Genomic DNA, 18,452 nt, shown 5'->3' on the forward strand with positions numbered 1-18,452 from the left:
GCCGCCCCGCCGAGGCAGCGCGGCCGCCGCGCGGGGAACGGGGGCGCCCGCGGGCCGCGCCCGCGACAGCGGGAACCCCTCAGGGCTGTCAAAGGGCTCCCCTCAGGGTCCCTCAGGGCTGTCAAAGGGCTCCCCTCAGGGTCACTCACAGCTGTCAAAGGGCTCCCCTCAGAGTCGTCAAAGGGCTCCCCTCAGGGTCCCTCAGGGTTGTCAAAGGGCTTCCAAAGGGTTCCCCTTTGCTCCCCTCAGAGTCCCAAAGGGCTCCCTCGGGACTTCCAAAGGGCTCCCCTCAGCGTTTCCACAGGGTCCCAAAGGGCTCCTCAAAGGGCTTCCACAGGGCTTCCCTCACAGTCCCAAAGGGTTCCCCAAACAGCTTGCCACAGGGTCCTTTGTAGCTCCCCAAAAGGTTTCCAAAGGGTTTCCAAAGGGTCTGCAAGGGCTCCCCACAGGGCTTCTGCAGGGCTCTGACATTGCTCCCTCAGGAGCTCTCCACAGGATCTCTTGGGGCTTCCACAGGGCTCCTTTTGGGGAGCAGAGCAGCCACCGTGGCTTCTCCTAAAGTGTGGCAGCGGGATGGGTCTGGGGAGGAGGGGCCCTCTCTGCTGCCTTCGCGTCCCACTCAAACTCACCCAGAAGTCAGTCACGGGAGGACCGTTGTAGGGTCTCCATGGGAATACCACCACTCTCCCCAGGCACGGTGTTGGACTATCCAGACAGTTCTCCCCTAAGTTGTCATGTTACACCCTCTACCTCCAGAACAAGGGCCTTTCTCTGCTCTTCCTGGTGCCCTGACATCCTCACCCCAACCTGGTACACCCCATCCTTCACACAGAGCCTCTGGAGAGATTTCTAGGGCTGATAGGAAGAGAAGAACATTACATCAAATGTCTGACGCGCAGCATCTGACAGCAAATCCTCCACATCCTGCGCATGTACAGGAGTCTGGGACCAGTTTGACCACCCCAGTCTGACTACCCCAGTCGAAGGACTTCAGCCCGCCAGGGCAGGACCAGGTCCTTCCACAGAAATGTCTTACACTGATAACCAACATATTTGTGTCCCACCCAGCCAATCTCCAGTGTGGTGTTCATAGTAGCATACTTGGAACGTCGAGAAAGATGCTGTCTTTCGAGAAGTCCTACAGGATATGGAACATGTCTGAAGTGACAGATCTAGGCTCTGCGCCTGAACAAGTTCATCATGTATTGCTTAACTTCATTCTGAATAAAATATGTGTAAGTCTCTGCAGGCTGGGGGCCAGGACACTAGGAGCACCCTTACACCCCCACACACATGGAAGATAATACAACATATTTTCCATATAACAAGTGGCAAGATGCCAGAAGTTATCTTACAAAATGTTTCACAGAATCGGTAATCCCCAGCAATAGTCAGCACTTTGCTGTTAGAATACTCAAAAATACTCGGCACTTCCAAAGGCAGATAGCCCGTGATATCACAGTGGCGTAGAGCTAGTGCTGATTCAGAAGGGAACATACCCTGCTGAATCAAACCCTGCTCCCTGCAGCGCGATGTCCTTGGAGGTCGTCTGCCCAGATTAAAACCTACCTGATGGTGATTGGTGCAGAAATGTTCCTTCCATTTTTAACTATTGCTGTTTCTCACAAAAGCATCAAAGAATCCCTTAAACAAATATCAACATGTTCCTAGCCCCAATGAAGAGGAGTTTGGATCCAAGCTATGCTTAGGTATAATCTATACGAGGTGACTGAGAGGATGTGCAAGTTGAAGTCTGAGATGGAAAATATTTCTCACTGTTATCTCTGGAAAAGATGTGCCCACTGATCCATTTTAGGGCTAGTGACAGTTGCCAGATTGGCAACAGAACTTCTTTGGGCCTCTAGTAATTCATCATTTCTATTTTTACCAGAATGTACCACAACCCTATAGGCAACAATTTGATAGTTCAAAGGAGCAAATCATTACAGAGGTGACACATTATTAATAGAATTTATCCATTTCTATCTGTATTTTGCCTACAGAAACCCTCAGCTGAAGTGGAAAATACTCTTGCAATTAGAAAACAAAATATCTAGATGAGGAGAAGGATGAATAAGAAGTTCCGGGACAAGCAGTGTCTAAAGAGTCATTCCAGTGGGTCGTCTCATGTGAAATGACCTTGTTTCTTATCTCTCATGAGGAAGATTTTATACAGGACTTTGCTGGGAAAACTATTGTTCCTTTGAGTCAATGTTGGTGCAGCATGAGATATATCTAAGGCAGAAATTCCATATACAGGGTTTGGGGATGTGTAAGACCTTTAAAAGGTTGTCCAAAGCTAACGAATGGTGAGTCAGTGACATATGAAAGAGCTGAAATAATAACCTTTAACTGATATATGTAGTGTGTGCAATGCTTCCACTAGTAGTGTCACAAGGAGAGTAATGAAATGTTTCATTGTCAAAGAGTTTTGTGGACACTGACTGGTCCCTTGTTAGGCAAACTCAATCCTGACATAAACAGGAACTCCATCAACCCCAGGAAAGATGTGTCTTTTGTCACTGGTGCTTATACCAGGTCCACAGAGGTAGAAATACTCACATCTCCAGACTACTGAGTGGGAGATGCCCTAAAAGCAACAACAGAGCCCTGATCAGAACAAATGCAAGACATTTCACACTCATTCCCATGCTCCTGGAGGGCCATGCCACCACTCAGATAGAAGCACTGAAAAAAATGGGGTTTACCTGAATTTGCAGCAGCTGATAAATGTGTCAGAAACAAGAGGAAAAACATCTGTTGATGAAAGGTCACATTACTTCTGAGTCACCATGTTGTGTTCTCCTGTTGCAGAGATCTCTGCAGTATGTGTCCTTAACCTGCTGAAGGGATGGTGATGGCTGTGAACTCCTTGGAGCTGTATCTCACATAAGTTCCTAAACTAAGTAAACAGGGTGTCCTCTTCCATCCAGAACAAAGATTGCCTTCCCTCTGTTGGATCAGACACATACACTCCTAAATCTGACGCCATTAACGAGACCCAACCACGGTTCCCTGTGTTGGTCTGTCTCTCTGTGCCAAGGGCAATTACAGGACGTGTTCTTGCATCTAACAAGCTGATCAGTTGACAATTCAATGATTTTTTTCCATCTAGACCTCAGCCTGTGCTTCCAATTGACCAGCAGTCCCTTTGCTGTGCAGAGCAGTTACCCTGGCGCAGAGCCAAAGCTTATCCTGCTTATTTTCCATATACCCCAAAGCCCATGCACACACAAACATAAATACGTGTGTGAAACAATATACTCTGAAAGGCTACTGAGGCTGTGCACTCCAGCATTCAACAGCCTGCAGTGTCCAGAGTTTGCCTGGTTTTCCTCATCCAGATGGACTGTAATTGAGTTATCCACACCCTTTTCCTACAGGCATCCCCCTCACTCCACATTGGCAATGGTTGCTGCTCCTGAGGGAGCAGCTCCCCCCATGATTTATTCTTCTCTTGTTTAACGTGCAGCGATGGGGCTTTTTACTGCCTGTTATTCAAATTGTGCTTTGGGCACAAAATTATTCATTTCCAAGTGGTTTTTCCATGGTGCTCATGACAGCAGTGTCTGAGTGTTTCACATGCACCATTTCCTTTTCCAGCAATTCTGAGAGGATGCTGACCCTGTATTATCAGTGAGGAAAGAAGACAGGCAGCGATGAATTAAAGAAAGGGTCTTCATAATTCTGGATTCTCCATGTGAGTCACCTGCAGCCCGAGAACTGTGATGACAGACACACAGAGCTCAGCTCCCACTGAGCTCAGCTCCAGCAGTCATTGTGCAACAAACTGGATCTAAAGATCTCCCACCTAAACACCCAGGCAAGGCAGAGCACGCAGGTGAGTGGGCATTGCTCTCCAGTGACTTTAATCTGGGAATTTTCTTAATTTTTATAAACCTAATATTCCTGTAACTGTTCTGTTTGTGGGTGGTTTTGTTGAGTTTGAGTTCATTTTTCTCAGCCAACTTAAAATTCATAAATTTCATCACTGTTGAGCAAATTTTCCACGATATGGGTTGGCAGCAGAATGGATCAGTTTGAATTGTGATATGACTGCCATTTTATGGGCTCCCTGGTAGCAGCAGTGACTGTTTAATTGATATGTAAAGGCAGTGAGATGTACTTTGCCAGTGCATTTTGATTTGCTTTGTTTTCCCAAATATTTTCTGGCTGCAAAATAGTGATAACTGAAGTGCTGCCTTCAGTTGTGAAAGACATCACACCAAATTCTATATCAAGACAACTCTGTGCAGTTTATCAAAGTATACACGTGCAATTCAAAAGGATTTGAATTCAGAGAGGTACCATGAAAAATAAAAATCAAAATAAAAATTAAAAAAATCAGACTGTTCAGACAATACTTTGTATGTATTACATGAGGAGTTTTTTTGAGTCAACCCAACCTTACTTGGGCTATTCTGATGCCTACAATCCCTCTCCACTGGTATTAGTGGAGGAGGATTGTAGGCATTGGGTATATACTGGAGTTTGAAGCAGCCTTACCCCGTGAACTCAGCACTCTCCAGGTATTTGCATTGCCCTTCTCGTGCCACGCAGGTTAAAGCTTCCATTTTAACACATCTGAGGCTAAAGAAGACTCTCTTTTCCTGTTCTTCTCCACCTCCACAAATCCTGTCAGTAAAGGTGAGGAGAAGTGATGTGAGACTCTGTGAGATGCGATTTGTGCAAACATTTGTAATCCTAAACATGACCTCATGATGCAAACCAGGACTTTGGCGGCTCAAGAGAAAACACAGCCTTTTTATGTATTGCACTGTAATTACTTCATGAAGCAAAATCCTCAGTCAAATTAATTTTCTTCATGCATATCATAGGTATTAAACTGTGGCTGTGCACAAGGACTGGCTTTTCCTTTAGCTTGCCTGGCTCCAAAAGTAAATTGGAAAAGTTAGTGGCAGGGAAATAACAAACAGCTGAACGTTTTGAAGCCTTTTGTATTAAAACAACATCTATTTCCTTTCGCCTTCACTTCTCCCTGCCAGGCCAAGCATTGGAAGACGAGGAGAGTGGGAGCAGGAACAGAAGCAAGTGCATGATAACCTACTAAGATAGTGTCTGTGCTGTGAAGTTCAAGGGCCTGTTTCCTTACAAACCACTCAGTGTGTCTGGCACCATGGAACTGATGGGAACCACTCCCTGCATTGATCCAGCCATGCAGACCTGAGGATTATTTGCCTACAAACAGCTATTGTTTGCAGGATTGGCAAATGAAAAAAAAACAAATATGCTTGTTTTCCCCACAGATCATGTTGCTTCCCACTTTCTCCTGATAACAGGCATCTGGGGCTGGTGCCCAGGTTGTCTAGGCAGGAATAGAGGAGCCTAAAATGTGCTTTCTTCTCCTGCTTCTTCCTCAGTGTCTCTGCTCTCACTCATCCTCGCATCTGTTCTGGGCCCAGTGCCCAACAGTTCTGCATTAACGCCTCAGTACACACAGGCTCGCACAGCTGAACAGTTTGCAATGCAACGTACCCGGGGCCGTCATGTCTTCCCGAATCAAGCTCCTGCAAACAATTTTTGTTTACGGGAAGAATCACTTGCCCTCATAATGCTACTTGTGAGCTGTGCCCAGCTGACTCGAGCCACTCCAGGTCTTCCCAGAGAAACGGTTTTGCAGGGCACAGTCACGAATCTAGGAAACATGGAACAGAGCAGGTAAACAAACATCTTTAAAGATGATCCTGTCTCAGACCTTGATCCTGCAAACCCGCACGGGCTTAATGTTAAGCACATGAGCAGTCCCAGATGACTTCAACAGAGCTACTCGCGTTCTCACAGAGCAGAGTTTGCCAGATCAGAGTCTTTATGTCTAATTGCAAAATAAAAGGCAACTCTCCCAGTTCTATCAACTGTAATGAATTGCTATTAACAGCACAATTTAAAATAGCCGTGGGGCAGATCCCTGGCAGACCCACTGGGGATAAAGGGATGTGGACTTGTTGCAACAGAACCTGGAAATACTTTTTCTTGGACAAAGCCCTGTGCTAGTCATATGAAACACTAACACTGTGATGAGGTTGTTTTTGTAGGCTTCGACCTGTGCAAAGCTTTTTTTGTTGTTATTCTCTGCACAGTTCCTCCCTTTTCCACCTTCTGGGTTGAATTCTGCTGTTCGAACCAGAAGCTGGAAGCTCTGCTTGGGGGTACTTTCTCCAAGGATTTGATGATGTTCCAACGTCCAAAGGTACCTTTACAAGTCAAAGTGGGGAAAAAACAAACCACCGCCCCTGTCCACCAGGCTTCTTGGCACCAGGTCAGCATCCACGACCCTGGGCTGCGCGGGGTCCCATCCGTGTCCCCTCGGGTGAGCACAATAGGCGACATTGTGTCCCGTCGCTTCCACTAACGGCGAGGCGGGGGGACAGGCGAACCTGGGGGCACAGAGAGCAAAACCCACCCATGCCTGTTAATGAAGGGCCAGCCCCGGGCCCTCATTAGGAGCCCGCCGGGCCGTGCCCCGGCCCCGCCGCCCGCCAGTGCCGGGGCCGAGCGCGGAGCGGCCGCCGCGCTCAGCGGGCGCGGAAGGTGGCGCGGCCCCTCCGGGCTGGCGTTTGCACCTGGGGCTGCCGCGGTTTAATGGACTTTAACACATGCAAACAAGAGCTTTTGTGTGCGGGCACAAAGGCTGCCCCGGCGCGGGGCTCTCCCCAACACTGCCGCATTGTTTCCCCTCCGCTGCTTCTTGTCACCCTCCTTGTCAGAGTTTAATGAGGACAACGAGGTTTCGCAGGCTCATTTCGCACTTCAGCAACTTTCTAACACTTCCCTAACGAGGGAGAAGGGGCCGGAGCGATCGGGGGCGCAGGGGAGGAGCCGCCCCAGCAGAGACCCGCAGCCCCGGGGTCGGGGCAGGTGCGGCCGGGGTCGAGCCGGGATGCGGGACCGAGCGGGGATGCGGGGGCTCAGCCCCTTCCAGCCCATCTCCGGCATCTGGACGTGGCTCCATTTAAAAAACAAACGATTCGCCGAGCTTGAGCTCGGCCGGGGGTGTCCCCGGGGTGCTCGGAGGAGCAGCGATGCTGCCGGGGGGGCGGTGGCCGCTGGCACCGTGGTGGCAGCGACAGGGACCGGCCCCGTGGCTCGGAGCGAGGCGCTTCCCCGGAGCAGGAAGTTTTCCCGGGAGCAGGTAGCATTCCCCGGGCTCTCCGGGGATCTGCAGTTTTCTCACCTCCCGCCGTCCCTGCCGAAGCCGAGCATCCCTCCCAGAGGCCAGGAGGGACCGGGGTGGATGCTCGGCTCCTCTGCCCGCATCCCGGGGCAGTTTCTCCCCAGCCCGAGCGTGCGTTCTCCCGGCACCGCTCGGCGCGTTCCGCTGCTCCGGGCCAGGACGGGGGGTCGCGGGGACCGACGGGCGGGAGATGCCGAGCGGGGTCGACAAAGCCGCCCAAAGTCCGCATTTGCACCGTTTGAAGCCCTCGAGGTGCTGTAACCGCTTTGGGCTTTGGGGGAGTACCCCACCCACCCACCCAAACGCAACCATCCCCCCTGGGAAGGCTTTATTTCCCCCTCTCCAGCCAGCCAGCGGTCCCAGGCAGACCGTAGCTGCGGTTTTCGATGGAGATTTCGGGGAGGATTTGCCTTTAGCCTTTGAAAATCCTCGTCTCTGCCTCCTGTTCCCACGACCGAAATCTCCCCTGCGCTTTTTTCCTTACTTCCCTCTCCTGCGCGTGTGAGAACTTCGGAAAGCTCGAGAAGTCGTTTAATGCAAAGGGATTTTAAAACACAGAAGTATGCGGTGAAAGAAAAAAAAACCAACAACACCCCAACCGCTTAATTAGATACTTACCGAAGGAGCCATTAGAGCCTGCTGGGTATAACACGGTTTATAAGTTTTCTGGCCACAAAGAAATTCAGTAATTACTATTTTTTCCTCCCTTACAATGGGATGGGTTAAGGACAGAGTGTGATAAACTTAACTCTGTTCCCGGGTTTTTTGCAGATTAGCCTTTGGCATTCGCTGGTAAATACCAAGTGAATAGAGACTGTGTGACCACAGTCCCTTGAATTAGGGACAAACATTTCCTCTGTGCATTTTAAATAATGCTACCGCCAAATATTTTGTTACCAGAGATCATTATCCTTTTGAATGAAAACTCGAGGAGTAAAGGCATTGGTTTTGTCTTTGCTGGTGTGGAACAGACTATATGATATCTAGAACAGCAACAAGCTTTCACAAATTGCTATATGATTTCTACTGCCAGGTTCTGTGATATTGGATACGACATAAAAATAAAAAAGCCGGGCAGATAGACACAGAAACTCACAGAAACCACCTGTATATTTTGTTTCAAAGGGAAATCTCAGCTATTGTCTTACTGGCTCTGGTTCTGTTAGGCCTTGGATCTGCTTAATCTTTAAAGCTATTCAAACAAATTGAATGATACAAGGCAAGGCTTCTATAATTAATCCGGATTCTTGAATTTTGATACAAACTTTTATGTAACCGAGAAGTTTCTCCCTTTTCCTTGCAAAGACACTAAATAGACACTAAGTCCTTCTGTCAAGAGTGCTACCACAAAAAAAGTTAAAAGGAACAAACCTGGAAATTTTCCCTTTGCGAGGAAGAAAGAGATGCAAACATAAAGTCATGGGAGAGCTCGTAGTGGTGCCTGGACAGAGACCAGGGTTTAAAGTGGCCCCTACGCTACAAACCGCAGGAACAGGGACACAGAAATGGTGGTTTGTCCCAGGCAAAGCTTCTGCAAGGATGTTAATTTGCCTGTTTATCTGAACCTCACAGGGACTCAGCGCTGGCACTCAAAGGTCTCATTTGAACCTTCTGAGATGTTTGTTCTTTCGCTGCTCCAGTCCAAAGAAAACGGAAAGGATGCCACAGGGTACGGAAGAACTCGTGACGTCCACGCTGAACTGCCACTGTGGATGATGAAGCTCCAGCTGTGGTCTGCTCCTTCTCACGTTATGCAATTTTCTCTTGGTATTTGGCAGAACTGCCTCAGAACAGATACTTAGCAGAGCTGTGCATCCTGCAATGAGGCATTGCTGAAATCCCCCAATGTATGACTCCCTTGTAGGAGTCAAAATTTTATCTGGATTATGAGGAAAGGAAGAATTATGTTGTGGGTTTGGGGGTTTTGGGGGTTTTTTGTTGTTTGGTTTTTTTATTTGGGCTGCCTGGCCTGTGACTTCAGTGGAAAATCAATACACTGAGAAAGATCTGTAGATCTGGACCTGCTAAATAACTCACAGGTTGCAGATACAGTTCCCCCTGAGGCCCCTGGTAAAACCCTCACAGACCCAGGATGGACTCAGCTGGTGCCAGCAGCTTCCAGCTTACCCCATGGAAGATCCACTGACAGCCTCTCCTTTCTGACTCTCAAGTTTTCCTCACCCTCTCCAGGTTTTTCTTTTTGTCATGTAAATGCAGCAGAAGAATTAAAAACTTTTTATTTTGAAGTTGATATCTATGGAAGTGATGGTTTATACAGTGCAGTGTATGGAAAAGCACCCTCTGCCTTCAGGGAATTACCTGATGGGCCAAACAAATTGGGTTTCCTTGAGCTTCTGAGCAGTTGTGGGTCTGACTGTCTTTTCACGGACACAAACAGAAGTGGTGCTGACTGTATGGACAGAGCAGAAAGCTGCACCCAGGGTCACATCAGCTGCTGTGCAATCTTGTCCTCGGTCATATCAGTTGATTCCCTCTCTGCTGGATGTCCTACCCCTCATGTCAGGCAACAGTTCCGCCTTGTACTCACCGAGGTGTAGTTTCAAACCCTGTGCCCAGGACACCAGTGCTCTGAGTCAGCCCTTCACCCCTCACATTACCAGCTTCTCCAGAAAGGTGACATCCAAGTCTTGTTCTCCATTCCCCACAGAGGTGTCACAATTCTTGAGGTTGTCTAAAGGCCATTTGGAATGAGGCTGTTCCTTTTAGGATGGAAAAAGAAGGAAAATACAGACCAGACTAGTTTCCCCAGTCCCCACGGAAGAGGGGAACCACCCAGAGTTACCCACTCCATGGCTCAACAGGATGTTTTTTGGGTGCCAGCAGCTCCCAGATGCTGCTGCCGATCCCGATGCCAATGCCACTGGCTCTTGTCACAGCTGCTCAGTGCGCCGGCCCGGAGAGGCCACTGCTGATAACACTCTCCAGGTGTTCAACCTGAGAACAAAGGCCCTTTTCAGTGGCTGCTGAGAAGGAAGAAGCCTCCTTGCTGGATGGAAAATGGCTTTCCTGCATGGCAATATTTGGTTACAGTACGATCTGTTACTTCAGAAGAAGCCCCGCAGAAGGGAAGGTAATTTGACTCGGGCATATAAAAAACCATTGTGGGGGCTCTTGTCTGCCTCCTTCCTCTCCCCAAAGAACTGAAACAACGTTGAGCTGTGATGTTTCATCTGAGCAAAGTAAAAGTGGAGTCTGGGATCATAATGTCCTGCTATGCCCATTGACATCAGGGTGAGCTGGTTCATCATCCTGGAGAAACCAGGCTCCCTGCAGAGTCCCAGTCACTTACCTGGCTGTTTAGCACAGAAATCAGTGTCTTCTGAGCACAAAACTGAGCTGAGAAAATCTATGTGCTGGTCAGAGTACAGGCCAGGGGAGGCTTTCCCTCAATCCATGGACCTGAGTTTCAGTGCATGTGTTGGAACATCTTAATCAAACATTTCCACAGCAAAACTCGCACTGTTTGCACAGGAATACCTGGAAGATAAATTGGTCCTGAGGGTGAGGGTGAGGAGGTGGGTCTGTGTGTATTTGGGTTTATTTCCCAATGAGAGTAGCCTTGGTCAATGCACTCTGTGTGCTCTGGCACTGGAGGGATTTCCATGAGGTGGTGTGCGACCACCGACCGCAGCCGTCTAGAGGTGGCGCATTCCCCCTTTCCCACACAACCAGCTGCCAAGGGAAGGAGCATCCCTTGTACAAGCACTGCCGTGATGTTGTCCATATATTTTCAAAACCAGTGGTCCCAGCACCAGCTGAAGGCTTTCGTGCTCTCCTACAGCCCTCCGGGGTTATAATCGCCATGAGATAATCCCAGGATGTTCCTTCACCATGTTCAGCCTGCCCCTACATTATCCCCACACCCTATAAGCTGTTCTTCACACAGTAGGGAGGTGGTGCCCTCTGATATGCAGGAGGTGACTTATCTGAAATTATTTTGCGTGCTTCCTTCAGATAGAAGTGAGAAGGATAATCCAAGGAAACACTGAGGAGGCATTTCCCATCTCTGAAAGAAAACCAGAGGAATGCTGTGCTCGCCCCAAATGCATGTGTTTAATGGAAGAACAAGAACATGAAACTTTTAAAATATCTGCCATTCTTACATAAATTATCTATACATAAAGCTGAACATCTCCTTTTAATTAAGCAGAAGGACAGTAGCTTAGACATTGCACTTTTAAATCAAGTAGTACTATTTCCTATTAAAAAAATAGGCTTCCTTAATTCTTCCAGTGCACTAGCTAACATCTATACAAACAATGGGATTTGGCTGACTACAGTTAAATATATTTGATTACTTCCCTTTTATCTAGTTCTAGGTTTACTGTACTTTTCCTTGGATGGCAAATAAGAAGCTCTTTTCTTCTAAGTGACAGCAGGGAAAAGAATCAGGTTGCTAATTTACCTGAGACCCAGGAGTGTGTAATGATAGATGTGTGCTGGAAACTACAGAGTGGGCTTTCTAATTTTGGGGGGAGGAGAGAGGGAAAGCGTGAGATTCGTTAATCTTTCAAATTGATGTTGCCTTTGCTGATGGACTTTCGTGGTTGTAATTACACACACATCAGGAAACAAATGCAGTGAGGAGGAGAGCTGACAGGAAGCTGGGATCTAAGGAAATGTGCCATACAGGAAACAATTAAAATGGGAAATCACCGTTCTCCAGGCAAACAAGGATACAATGTACTCATGGGTACTCACGGGATCTCTCTCAAAGCAAAGGTTACACTTACCTGTAGTGGTCTAAGAACACATATATGGTCCAGGAGCAGCTTGGTTAAATAATCAGAAATCCCTGTGTGGATGTTCAGACCTACAGACCTGCAGGACACCAGAGCTTCCAAGAGCACGTGTCACCTGGGTCCTTCCACAGAGCCTCTCCATCAAAGTCTTCTTGGAGAGATGTGAAGGAAAGGGGCAGGTGGGGAGGGAGAAGGGAGTATGGATTGCAGGCAGGTAAGAAGGTTGCACCTATGGTTTAGGTTCTTTTCAAAATTAGTTTTCTGCCCAAGAGAAAGCAAAACCCAGTGCATGCCCACATTCCCACAATGGCCAGATAAAATGGGCTAAAGCATGAACAGCTTTGGGTGAAAAGTTATTCTCTAGATGGGAAAAGGAATCTGAGCCCAAGTTAACTTTGCAGTGAAGATCTGCTGTCAGTCTGACTTAGGAAATGTTTATTTCCTCCTCTCCTGGAATTCCTTTGCCTTCTGGAATCCTGTGAGCAGGTCAAGTTCAAGCCAGGCTTTCCCCTGGAGAGGCACATTCACACCAGTCAGGAGAGGAGCTGTGCTGGAGAGTGAGGATGAGTCACAACATAGGTGAGTGCCAGGGACAGTTCAGGTGATCTGAAGCAAAATCATATAATTTTAAAAAATATTTTAATATTCTAATAAATGATACCTTCTTTTTGTTCCCTAGAAGATTCAACCTACTGGTTCTTCCCCAGTTCTACTTTAACTTGTTCAGATATAAAGTTGGTTATACAGAAAAGCAGAAAGATGCCATAATTCCCTGTAGGCATGTTTGTGTGTATTCTGCATTTCCAGCAGGCCCTAAAACATCTACAGGATCACCAAGCAAGCAGCTTTTGTCTGTCTTTGTTGTTTCATAGAAAAAAAAAATCCTATCATGACTTTCAAGTAGAAAAAAAAATTAGAGAAATAATAACATGACCCAACTGCGAAAATATTTTTTTTCATGAACTATACCAATGAATTGGAAATGCAAGTAGTAAAATGAATTGCCAAAAGTATCAAATATATGCTTTCAATAACTTTTTTTTTTTTTGTTACCTAGTAAAATATTTTCCTGGAGAAGGGTTGTTAAACCCCTTGGTGCAATATAAAGGTGCAGTGATGTATTGTCTCAGAAGTGGTTTAATGGAGTTTTGGGGTTCCATTTTTTTGTACATATTTTCAACACACGCAGTGCGTGATCAATTTGGATTTATAAAATGCTCTATATTTCTTTTTAAGCAATGATCTTAACTTTTAAAGAATGCTGCTTAGTTGGGAGAGCATGTGTGTGTGTTTGCATTTTGGCAAGGCAGCAAATCACATACGATATTTATGTCATTTGAGAAAAGTATTTTGTGCATTTGCCAAAACCAGCCCTTTCTAAGAACCTAAAGGTATTTGATCTGCCCTAAAACACAGTTTTAGAGGAGGATTAGGTGTGCAGGAGCAGTGAGCAGAGGGAAGGCCTGTCCGATCTTTGTGGTGTGAAAGGGCAAGATTTTAGACAAATAAGCCAGATCCTGTTTCAGTTCAACCTCTTTGACTCTGTTTTTGCGAAAATCAGTTTCAGACTTACCTGTGACTTTTCTGTCAATGAGCTGGACTTTTGCAACGAGTTTAGTGATCCACTGTGGCACCAGGTAGAAGAAGTCTGATCCCAGCTCTCCTGCCACAGTTCCTGTGAACAGTCCAGGGAGGTCAATTATTAAATGTGCAGAGCAATGATGGCAAAAGGATGGTGTCTTTTGTTACACCAGTGAATCCCCCTCGGGACTGACCCTCTTCAGCCGTTTAACTGGGCAAAACCAACCAGCAGCTGAGTGTGTGGAGACGGGGAAAATGTGGGGGTTGTACGATCATGATTTAACTGTGCCCTGGTCGCTGTGACTCCTGCTTCCTTTATCACAGAATCATGCAATATGCTGAGTTAGAAGGGACTCACAAAGATCATCGAAGTTCTACTCCTTACCACTGATATGACAAGGATCAGGATCTGTCCTTGGTCACCTGATATCAGCTGCTGCTGGTTTGTTTCAGAAGTGAAAGCCCAGTGCCCTGCTCACACCCCAGCTGGCTGTGCAGACCCACTGCACTGACATCTTTGTGCCAAATCCAACGATATAACCTTTCATCCAGAGAATTTCTCCATTCCCCCTCCCTTCTTTTTTTGCTTTATCTCTTCCTTCTATCTTCAGCCTGTCGGGACTTTCACATACCTGCAGCTGACAGCTAAGAGATCAGGAACTTTGATGTTGTAAGGGATATTTTATCTCGGGTAATTCTCACCAATTCCTACCTTATTGTGTAGGATATCCAAGGACTCCGAGAGTGAGCAACGCCTTTGTCTGGTAAGATCAGAGCAATTTGCAAGCTTTTCTGGGAACAAGGTCCAATAAAGGGACTTTAGAGATATAATCTGTCAACCCCATTGAGCAGCACTGTGACAGCAGCCTCAGGATTACTGACAGTTTAAGCATCACCTAGGACAGGACAAGGCTGGGGGTTCGAAGCTACTTGCAGTAAGACTGTTTGCTGAGGAAGCAAAGGAAAGCCTTTATACCCAAATTCACCAAGCTTTTATCTGGTTTCTCCCTCACACAAACAACAGACCCTGCAGGGAGCTGCTGCTTTTTGGTAGGAGTCTGGGGGGGGGGTGAAAACACTCTTGGAGGTGCAACCACCTCTAATTCACAAAGTTGACCTGATTTGGGGGTTCTAATTTCGAAGGGTCACCTGGTAGAGCCAATCCTGAGCCTGCAGCCACTGGGAAGAGGGTGAACTGCCACTCCAGTGCCTCAGACTGGTGAGTTTGTCACCTGTGCTGCGTGGTTTTGGCATCACATGCAGCTGTGAGGACATGTAAAGCCTTTTCTGTTGCCAACCCTGTGGTAAGCACCCTGTGGGGCAGTGGTAGCAAGGGTTGTGATGCTCTGAGCTCAATTCCTTTAAACCTCCTCACTCCTGATGAGTCACACTGAGCTGGTAGAGGTTTTACCTGGGATCAGCCATTCATCATTTCTTCAAGCAGCTGTGGCATGGAGGTCCCCAGGAAATGTCTGATGGGAAATGCTCAGCAGTCTGTCCTCTGTTGCCTTCACTACACACCAGCTGGCTCACTTCAGCGGGTTTCACTGTCATGTTTCCTCACCATATTTGATTTTCGAGGAGTTTCACCATTACCCAACATATTTCTGAACCATTATTTTCCCTTTCTGGGTAAACATTTGCTTATTTTATTTGGGAGGACTTATTTTTCAGCAAACACCCAGGCCTTACATCTTTATGAACATATTAGCAAAGACCCCAGCTCACCTTCAGTGGCCACAGCTTGATCTCTCCCAGCAGTAATTTTGGGATAACACCTTTCTGCAGAGGCAAGGAACAGTCCTGGATCCATCCACTCCAGTCTCTATCCCTACCCTTGTTTCCTTAGTCATCAAGCTGATGTTAATTTGCACTCCTGGTGGGTGTTGAAGCTTCCTGAGTAATTGATCTCTGCTGATTGATAATCAGACATGTCAGTGTCTGAGCGCCAACTTGCAATCAAGCCTTGGATTGCTCCCCAAGTTCCTTTTCTCTTGCTGTTCACTTAAACCCTTCTCATCCTTCACACCATGTTCTCTTCCCTCCTCAAGGGTGTTGCTATTCATTCAGCATTTTGAAGCCAACACTTTGTGACCTTGGGGTAGAAATCCTGTGGCTCAGTGGCAGCTCCACAGAACGACGTGTAGCCCAAAGACGGATGATCTCAGCAGTGTGGTTTTGTTGGGTTTCCAACAAAATTATGAACTCTGTACAAAAGAGGAAGCAATTTGCAGGTAACCCCTTTCCAGCCCCTCTATTACACCTGTCAAAAATGCTTTTGCTGATGGCAGAAGAGCCTCACCCAGCAGAGCTGTGCCAACAGCAGCAGCAACAGGCTGTGAGCAGGGCAGGCAAATATCCATCCCTCCAGCTGGAGCAAAGGGGCTGCCAGCAGCTGGACACCAGAGGAGAGGATGCTGTGACTGCTGGCAGAGGCTGAGGCTGCTCCTGAGGTTGCACCCAGGATTGCATGGGAGCAAATTTCACCATTTCAGTGTCTCTCCCTTCCCTAGGCCAGTTTATTCCTGTAACAGGTGTCCTGGGGAAAGCAGATGGCAGGAGGCAGCAGGAAGCAGCTGTGGGTGGTATAAGAGGACAATCCTGCCAGCCCACGCTGGGCATGGATCTCGTGGATCTCAGCTCCTGCCACCGAGGGCAGAGCAGTGCTGGGCCCCAGGAGTGAGGCCCTGGCCATGCCTCCGAGCACCCGACACCTCACAGGAGGCCCTTGCAACAGCTCCAGCGCGTTTCCTCAGTAATGAATTCCGACTTGTTTTCCCAAATCTCCTCATAATGACTCAGTCTGAATCTAATGATGCAATCCTGAAGGGAATCATTAGCTCCCAGCTAGGAGGGTCGGCCACTCTCCAGCTCCAGCCCACGTGGCTGCTGACTGGGGTGTTGTGTCGTGCAGCTCTACATACCCGGCCCGGCGCGTGCCAGCTCCTGGGTGGACGTTCTTTCTAGGGATACCTCACCCCATCCATCCCATCACGGCTCATGCCAGTGCTTCCCTCCCAGTCACCAGGTTTGGGATGGAAAGGGACACTGTGTTTTCAGTCAGGTGAGATCACAGTGGTGGTGTTACCTCCTTGCTGAGCTGGCGTTTGCAGTTCAGCCCCTCTTATCAATCCCTGCAGCTCGAGGACCAGATGGAGAAGTGACTTGGGGAGAGATTTGCAGAGCAAACACCCTTTCTGCTGCCTGTTACTCACGTGGACAGAAAATCTGACCAAATCTCAGCAGAAAAAAACCAAAACAAACCAGAATTTTCCAGCCACCACTGGTATCGTGTCTACACTGGGTGACACACAAGAGGCATTGCCACGCCAGATCCAGTCCCAAATTAAAAGATCTCCCACCAACAGCCTTTCCCACAACAGTCTGAAGCAAACTGTGCATGGGCTGCTGAAATGCCACTAATTCCACTTTCCACTCCAAACTCCATGACCCTGCTGAGGCAGAAGCCTGTCAGTGACAGCTTTACTGAGGGTCACACACTGATGTCATTTGTACATTTGTTCACTGAAGTTTGATTTTCCAGCTTGTGCTGCGATTCCAGCACAGGGTGTAAAATGATTTACTGTAGAGAGACAGTGGTGAGGCCAAGAGTAAACTCCAGGTATTGTTAGTCCCAGGATACTATGACAACCAAAGAGTGTTGGAAAACACTCCCTGCCACTGCCACACACTTCTATTTATCAACAAAACCAGATTTACTTTGTTTTAGTCTTAGCAAGACACTGTTTCACTGGAGACCACTTAAAATGAGATTTATCTTCCTTGGAATAACTACAGACTCTTGCATTTGTAATTCATTCCCCTCCTATTTCTAATCTCATTTCTATTGAATGCATTGTTTTTCTTTCCATTATTTATAAAATGAGATCATTAAAATGAATATTGGAATCAACAGGTTTGGGGCAGAAAGAGACTTCCCTGCAGACACATCCCAAACAGAATTCCTTGGATTGCTGCAGAGCCTTTCTCAGCTAAATGGCAGAGAAGAGCTAGTTTTATGCCACAATTCATACCTCTGTTTTGACATTTTGGGGGGTCCCCTACTCTGCTCCCAACCCAAGCAGTTACAAACCTCTTTCAAGTTCTTTAAAAGCAGCCATTTTTCATCTCGAGTGGGATGGTGAAGCAGCTCCTGATGGAAAGAACTGGGAGGTCCTCAAGGATGCTTTGTAACGCAGGTTGTTATGTGACCCTTGGGAATACACCAGTAGGTTCTGGATGCAAAGAAGAGATTTGTGGAGAAGGGCTTTAAGGGAATTCTTTTCTTCATTAAACTTCTACATTTAAAAATATAGGAAAAAAGGAGCAAATTCTGATCTAAAAATAAAGGAGAAGAAAGAGCAATTATCATCTAACCAGGCTTAAATCTGGAGTAAATCCACTGCAAACTACAGCTTTACTCTGGATTAGTACTGGTATAAATTAGTCTAAGAGCTGCAAATCTCATCTCTCTCCTCATTCCCAAAAGACACAGCCGTGAAGGTCTAAGCATCTACAGTTATGTATTGCATGAAATATTTTCTGGCTGGGAAAATCTCATGGAACAATGATCAGGAACAAGATGGTGCAAATAATTAGTTCAATTGAAAGTAAAGGCACACTACTAAAAATAAAGAGATGAAAGTGGCTTTCCCTTTGCCAGTTTTAATACAAGCAATATTAGTAGCAGCTGCATTTCAACCCATTTTGCAGATAACTGTGAGGGGCATTCTGGAAGCTAAACAGTTTAATTGCACAGGCTACCCTTTAATTTAGGGTGGTGAGAACGATATGAAAGACTCATTAAATTGGGGCATTAACCATGGCAGAAAATAAAGTAGTTTCTTTGTTGGAGAAGATCTCACTGCCCTCCAATCACTACAGTAAATTGTTCCTGGGAACGGCGGCGGGGTAGG

General features: G+C 47.1%; 1 long non-coding RNA gene across 1 annotated transcript; it reads left to right on the forward strand.

The window, feature by feature from the left end:
• The first annotated feature begins 173 nt into the window (after positions 1–173).
• LOC113947779 lies at positions 174–5,285 on the forward strand. Its single transcript, XR_003527855.1, has 3 exons — positions 174–1,235; positions 2,004–3,841; positions 5,007–5,285. It is a non-coding gene; the product is annotated as an uncharacterized LOC113947779 (long non-coding RNA).
• Positions 5,286–18,452: the final 13,167 nt, after the last annotated feature.

This window comes from Corapipo altera, unplaced genomic scaffold (genome assembly GCF_003945725.1).
Source record: "Corapipo altera isolate COAL_440 unplaced genomic scaffold, ASM394572v1 50, whole genome shotgun sequence".
Taxonomy (NCBI): domain Eukaryota; kingdom Metazoa; phylum Chordata; class Aves; order Passeriformes; family Pipridae; genus Corapipo; species Corapipo altera.